Here is a 6,759-nt window from a genome sequence, read left to right as displayed (position 1 = left end):
GGTTTCTGATGTAAAGTTCCATGATTCATTACTTGCATATAACACCCAGTGCACCATGCAATACGTGCTCTCCTTACTACCCATCACCAGCCTATCCCATTCCCCCACCCCCCCTCCCCTCTGAAGCCCTCAGTTTGTTTCTCATAGTCTCTAGTCTCTCATGTTAGAAGGGAGAGAATTCTTATCTTGACAAGGACCGACACTTTTCACACAGGAATTTTATTTCCTGCTTTTAAAGAAAAAGAAGGCAGGGCCCCTGGCTAGCTATCTCAGTCAGTAGAACATGAGATCTTGTTCTTGGGGTCATGAGTTGGAGCCCCACGTTGGGTGTATGGATTACGTAAATAAATAAAAATATATTTTAGAAAAAGAAAGTAGCATTGCACTAAGCCTCACGTGTAGCCAATGAGAAGCCACCCCAACTTCAAACTTGTCCTCTTGGGGCGCCTGGGTGGCACAGCGGTTAAGCGTCTGCCTTCGGCTCAGGGCGTGATCCCAGCGTTATGGGATCGAGCCCCACATCAGGCTCCTCCGCTATGAGCCTGCTTGTTCCTCTCCCACTCCCCCTGCTTGTGTTCCCTCTTTTGCTGGCTGTCTCTATCTCTGTCAAATAAATAAATAAATAAAAATCTTTAAAAAAAACAAAAAAAACCCAAAAAAACAAACTTGTCCTCTAAAAAAACTTCTGTTCAGGGCGCCTGGGTGGCTCAGTCAGTGAAACATCTGCCTTCAGCTCAGGTCCTGATCCTGGGACTCCATCCATCAAGCTCCCTGCTCAGTGAGGAGCCTGCTTCTCCCTCTCCCCTCACCCCGTCCTCATTCTGTCTCTCTCAAATAAATAAAATCTTTTAAAAAATTAAAAAATTTTTGTAAAACAATCCTCTCCAATTTCCTCCTAAAACTTAATAAAAGCTGACCTCCCCTTTGTCTCCTCAGACTTGCATAGAGTTTACCATTAGTTTGCGTGTCCTCTATCACAATTCCTCAACTCTTCTGGAATGGACACATTTTGCTGGTAAAATAACTGGCTGTTTTGCTTTGAGTTGACATACTTGCTAAACTGCATGGCATAGACCCTAAATACTAAAGAAGTTTAGAGAAAGTGAGAGACAGCTGTGTGGGCTGGCTGAGCAGAGCAGGTTGAGGAGAAGAAGTGGAATCAGAATTGGCAGAGAAGAGCAGAGGGCAGTATGGAGAAAAGCAGAGGAGGACGACCTGCCGACGAGTCCTGTCTCCCTAGAAAAGAATTTTATGCCAACGTCTACAGAATAATCCTTCCTTCTTCATTATCCTTTTCCCCTTCTCCTTTTTCTGAAGTGTAAGAGACGATTTGGGACTACCAAGTCTTGCTAAACCTCCCCCCAACACACACACACACACACACACACACACACACACACCCCAGAAGGCAGGCAGAGTGGCTCACACCACACACAGTTCTTTGGTGACAGAACATGGAACTAGACTCAGACAAGAAATTAGATCACATAATTGTGAGTCTGGCATCTTTCTTACTAGAACAGGAGGTTAGCTAGGTAGTGGGAGGACAGATAACGAAAGATCTGAGTATTGGGCAGGGAGGTTCAGGCAGATGACGCTGTACTCAAGGAGCCCTGCGGGGAAGTCTGAAGTGTTGGGAATGACTATTTTCATAATGCTTAAGATTTATTAACAGATTCCTATGTGTCGGGCTCTACTGAGGATCTCTCATGGATATTCTTACCTAAGTCTCACAACTCTTCTCCGGGGCGCTAATAAAATGTATTCCCATTTACCGATGAACAGGTAGGCTTAGAGAAATTAGCTATCTTGCCCAAGCCAAGTAAGAGTAGAACCAACTAAGAGCTGAGTGTCTAAGGATTTTGCTTTATTGCTTCTCCTATAAGTCTAGCTTGTGGTCTTTATACCTTTTCTGCTCAAACGCGCCTAAAATAGTGATTCTCAACTGGGGGTGATTTTGCCCTCCAGGGACATTTGGCAATCTCTGAAGACAATTTTGGCTGTCACAACTGGGGGGATGAATGCTACTGGCATTATTGGGAAGAGAACAGGGATGCTGCTAAACGCACCATGCAGAGTGCAGCCTGTCACAGCAAAGACTTATCCAGCCCCAAATGCCAATGGTGCCAAGGCTGAGAAGCCTTGCCCTAAAGGAATCTTGAAAACCGATGATCCCTTCATGCACATTTAGGTGCGCATGTAAATGTTTCATTATAAGTTTAAACAGTAGCAAAGGATGTAATGTATATCATTAATACTGATATTTAAAAATAAAAGTCCTATCATTCTTTTAAATGCATCCACTAATATTTAAACACCATATCAAGTTGATATCTAACATCATCCTTTTCAAGAGATACATGAACAAAGTATATTTCCATTCCACTTCCTCTGAGGAATATTATTCCAATGTCATATAGTTTATACTTGTCATATAGTTTATACCACCATTTTCTCTACAACAATGACAACAATACACATATCCATTTCTATATATCTATATATAGATATATAGAAAAATATAAAAGTATTTCCTGTGACCCCAAGGTTCTAAGTCTGTAGCTCCCGAACTATGCAGGTGTTTCAGAGGCTTTTCGGTGAAGTGGGTACCAGGGTGTTTTAAATTTTCAAGGGTAATACAGTATGAACCACCAGTTTGCAAGTCATTCATGGCTTCCGTATTAGATCGAACTATATATTCCTTGGATGATGTCATTATTTTTGTAAAGCTGGTGTTTTGGCAGTTGCTGTGATCAAAAAGCAGTCAGCACAAAAGTCAGCTTGGAAGAGGAAATGAGGGTGGTGGGGCCAAATCTGATTCCCAGGACTGAGAAGTTGCGCAGCATGCAATGGGGGCACACATCCACTAGTAACTGTGGTTATTTAAGACTGAAACAAAAATATTATGCTTTCTTTCACTTTGTTTTGTTTTTGTTTTTTTTTCCCAAATGACTGTAACCAAGGTACAGGGACGCAGGAGCACCTGACCCTGGGGGTCCCAAACAGACCAGGTTTGGCCATTCACCGATGACAAAACCCAAAGGCAGAGAGAGGTGTGCTGGTGAAACAAGAAAGAAATTTATTCCAGTGAGGCCAATGCCAGGAGACAGCAGACTAGTGTCCCAAAGACTGTCTCCAGCGTGCTGAAAATACCTCCAGGTTTATGTAAGGCAATTGTGGGGTGAAGGTGGGTGGGTACCCATGGTAAAGGTCAGGCGGATCATTGTCTTGGGGTCAATCCCCTGGGGTCATGCTGGCTCCGGGCAGTTCCTATTGCTTGAGGGGGTAATTTTTGTTCCCATCACGGGATGCTTTGCCCGCAGGGTCTTTTGCCTGAGTTAAGAGATAAGGAGAAAAGAGGAACTTAATTGATTAATTAGAAAGTTTGAGATCAACATGGAGGGAGTGGAAGTCCTCCTTCATGGCTACTATGTTGTTAGAATATACGTAGTAAGTTGTTTGAATCTAAGCATTTACTAGATGGCATGGATAGGTTTTTCTTTTGGTTTGGGGACACAGTGAAAACTTACTGATTCATTAAGTGTGCTATGAAAGAAATTTTGGGAACCTCTGTGTGTTGTGAAACTGTCTTCTGGGTTGACATATTAGCCATTAGTATGTAATATATCAATTGATGTATTAGCTATTAGTATGTAATATATCGATGTATTAGAATATTAGTATGTAATATATCAAAATAATATTATTAATTCTGATAATTGTTAAAGATAAAAAGTAAAACATTTTGGAAATACATCTCTAGTGAATGTCCCTCTCCCCCCATTAATTATATACCCGTGGATGAACAGTATTATGTACCATGGATGAATATTACAAATGGATGTAAAATTATATTCCTATTGTTGACCTTAAAAATAAAAGAGCCAGCTATTTTACCAGTGAGATGGATTTATTCGGGAAGAGCAGAAGAATTGTAATGCAAGACACGCAAGGAGAGGAGCTTTACGGAGCTCCTTTGTAGAGGAAAAAAAACTTGGGAGGGGCTGAGGCCAGAGTTCAGATGGTGATGGTTTCGTATAGGCTGGGTTGTGATATTTTCTTATTGGTTAAGCTTGTTGCAGGTACTTTTCTTCCTACTGGGTCTGCCATTGACAAGGAGGGCTGGGGTGTGAGGGCTCCCCCTTCTGGCCACCCCAATATATANCTATGTGTCGGGCTCTACTGAGGATCTCTCATGGATATTCTTACCTAAGTCTCACAACTCTTCTCCGGGGCGCTAATAAAATGTATTCCCATTTACCGATGAACAGGTAGGCTTAGAGAAATTAGCTATCTTGCCCAAGCCAAGTAAGAGTAGAACCAACTAAGAGCTGAGTGTCTAAGGATTTTGCTTTATTGCTTCTCCTATAAGTCTAGCTTGTGGTCTTTATACCTTTTCTGCTCAAACGCGCCTAAAATAGTGATTCTCAACTGGGGGTGATTTTGCCCTCCAGGGACATTTGGCAATCTCTGAAGACAATTTTGGCTGTCACAACTGGGGGGATGAATGCTACTGGCATTATTGGGAAGAGAACAGGGATGCTGCTAAACGCACCATGCAGAGTGCAGCCTGTCACAGCAAAGACTTATCCAGCCCCAAATGCCAATGGTGCCAAGGCTGAGAAGCCTTGCCCTAAAGGAATCTTGAAAACCGATGATCCCTTCATGCACATTTAGGTGCGCATGTAAATGTTTCATTATAAGTTTAAACAGTAGCAAAGGATGTAATGTATATCATTAATACTGATATTTAAAAATAAAAGTCCTATCATTCTTTTAAATGCATCCACTAATATTTAAACACCATATCAAGTTGATATCTAACATCATCCTTTTCAAGAGATACATGAACAAAGTATATTTCCATTCCACTTCCTCTGAGGAATATTATTCCAATGTCATATAGTTTATACTTGTCATATAGTTTATACCACCATTTTCTCTACAACAATGACAACAATACACATATCCATTTCTATATATCTATATATAGATATATAGAAAAATATAAAAGTATTTCCTGTGACCCCAAGGTTCTAAGTCTGTAGCTCCCGAACTATGCAGGTGTTTCAGAGGCTTTTCGGTGAAGTGGATACCAGGGTGTTTTAAATTTTCAAGGGTAATACAGTATGAACCACCAGTTTGCAAGTCATTCATGGCTTCCGTATTAGATCGAACTATATATTCCTTGGATGATGTCATTATTTTTGTAAAGCTGGTGTTTTGGCAGTTGCTGTGATCAAAAAGCAGTCAGCACAAAAGTCAGCTTGGAAGAGGAAATGAGGGTGGTGGGGCCAAATCTGATTCCCAGGACTGAGAAGTTGCGCAGCATGCAATGGGGGCACACATCCACTAGTAACTGTGGTTATTTAAGACTGAAACAAAAATATTATGCTTTCTTTCACTTTGTTTTGTTTTTGTTTTTTTTTCCCAAATGACTGTAACCAAGGTACAGGGACGCAGGAGCACCTGACCCTGGGGGTCCCAAACAGACCAGGTTTGGCCATTCACCGATGACAAAACCCAAAGGCAGAGAGAGGTGTGCTGGTGAAACAAGAAAGAAATTTATTCCAGTGAGGCCAATGCCAGGAGACAGCAGACTAGTGTCCCAAAGACTGTCTCCAGCGTGCTGAAAATACCTCCAGGTTTATGTAAGGCAATTGTGGGGTGAAGGTGGGTGGGTACCCATGGTAAAGGTCAGGCGGATCATTGTCTTGGGGTCAATCCCCTGGGGTCATGCTGGCTCCGGGCAGTTCCTATTGCTTGAGGGGGTAATTTTTGTTCCCATCACGGGATGCTTTGCCCGCAGGGTCTTTTGGCTGAGTTAAGAGATAAGGAGAGGGGCGCCTGGGTGGCACAGCGGTTAAGCGTCTGCCTTCGGCTCAGGGCGTGATCCCGGCGTTGTGGGATCGAGCCCCNCCTGAGTTAAGAGATAAGGAGAAAAGAGGAACTTAATTGATTAATTAGAAAGTTTGAGATCAACATGGAGGGAGTGGAAGTCCTCCTTCATGGCTACTATGTTGTTAGAATATACGTAGTAAGTTGTTTGAATCTAAGCATTTACTAGATGGCATGGATAGGTTTTTCTTTTGGTTTGGGGACACAGTGAAAACTTACTGATTCATTAAGTGTGCTATGAAAGAAATTTTGGGAACCTCTGTGTGTTGTGAAACTGTCTTCTGGGTTGACATATTAGCCATTAGTATGTAATATATCAATTGATGTATTAGCTATTAGTATGTAATATATCGATGTATTAGAATATTAGTATGTAATATATCAAAATAATATTATTAATTCTGATAATTGTTAAAGATAAAAAGTAAAACATTTTGGAAATACATCTCTAGTGAATGTCCCTCTCCCCCCATTAATTATATACCCGTGGATGAACAGTATTATGTACCATGGATGAATATTACAAATGGATGTAAAATTATATTCCTATTGTTGACCTTAAAAATAAAAGAGCCAGCTATTTTACCAGTGAGATGGATTTATTCGGGAAGAGCAGAAGAATTGTAATGCAAGACACGCAAGGAGAGGAGCTTTACGGAGCTCCTTTGTAGAGGAAAAAAAACTTGGGAGGGGCTGAGGCCAGAGTTCAGATGGTGATGGTTTCGTATAGGCTGGGTTGTGATATTTTCTTATTGGTTAAGCTTGTTGCAGGTACTTTTCTTCCTACTGGGTCTGCCATTGACAAGGAGGGCTGGGGTGTGAGGGCTCCCCCTTCTGGCCACCCCAATATATATATATATA

The sequence above is a fragment of the Ailuropoda melanoleuca genome, chromosome 5 (genome assembly GCF_002007445.2).
Source record: "Ailuropoda melanoleuca isolate Jingjing chromosome 5, ASM200744v2, whole genome shotgun sequence".
NCBI lineage: Eukaryota > Metazoa > Chordata > Mammalia > Carnivora > Ursidae > Ailuropoda > Ailuropoda melanoleuca.
This window is presented reverse-complemented; position numbering follows the sequence as displayed.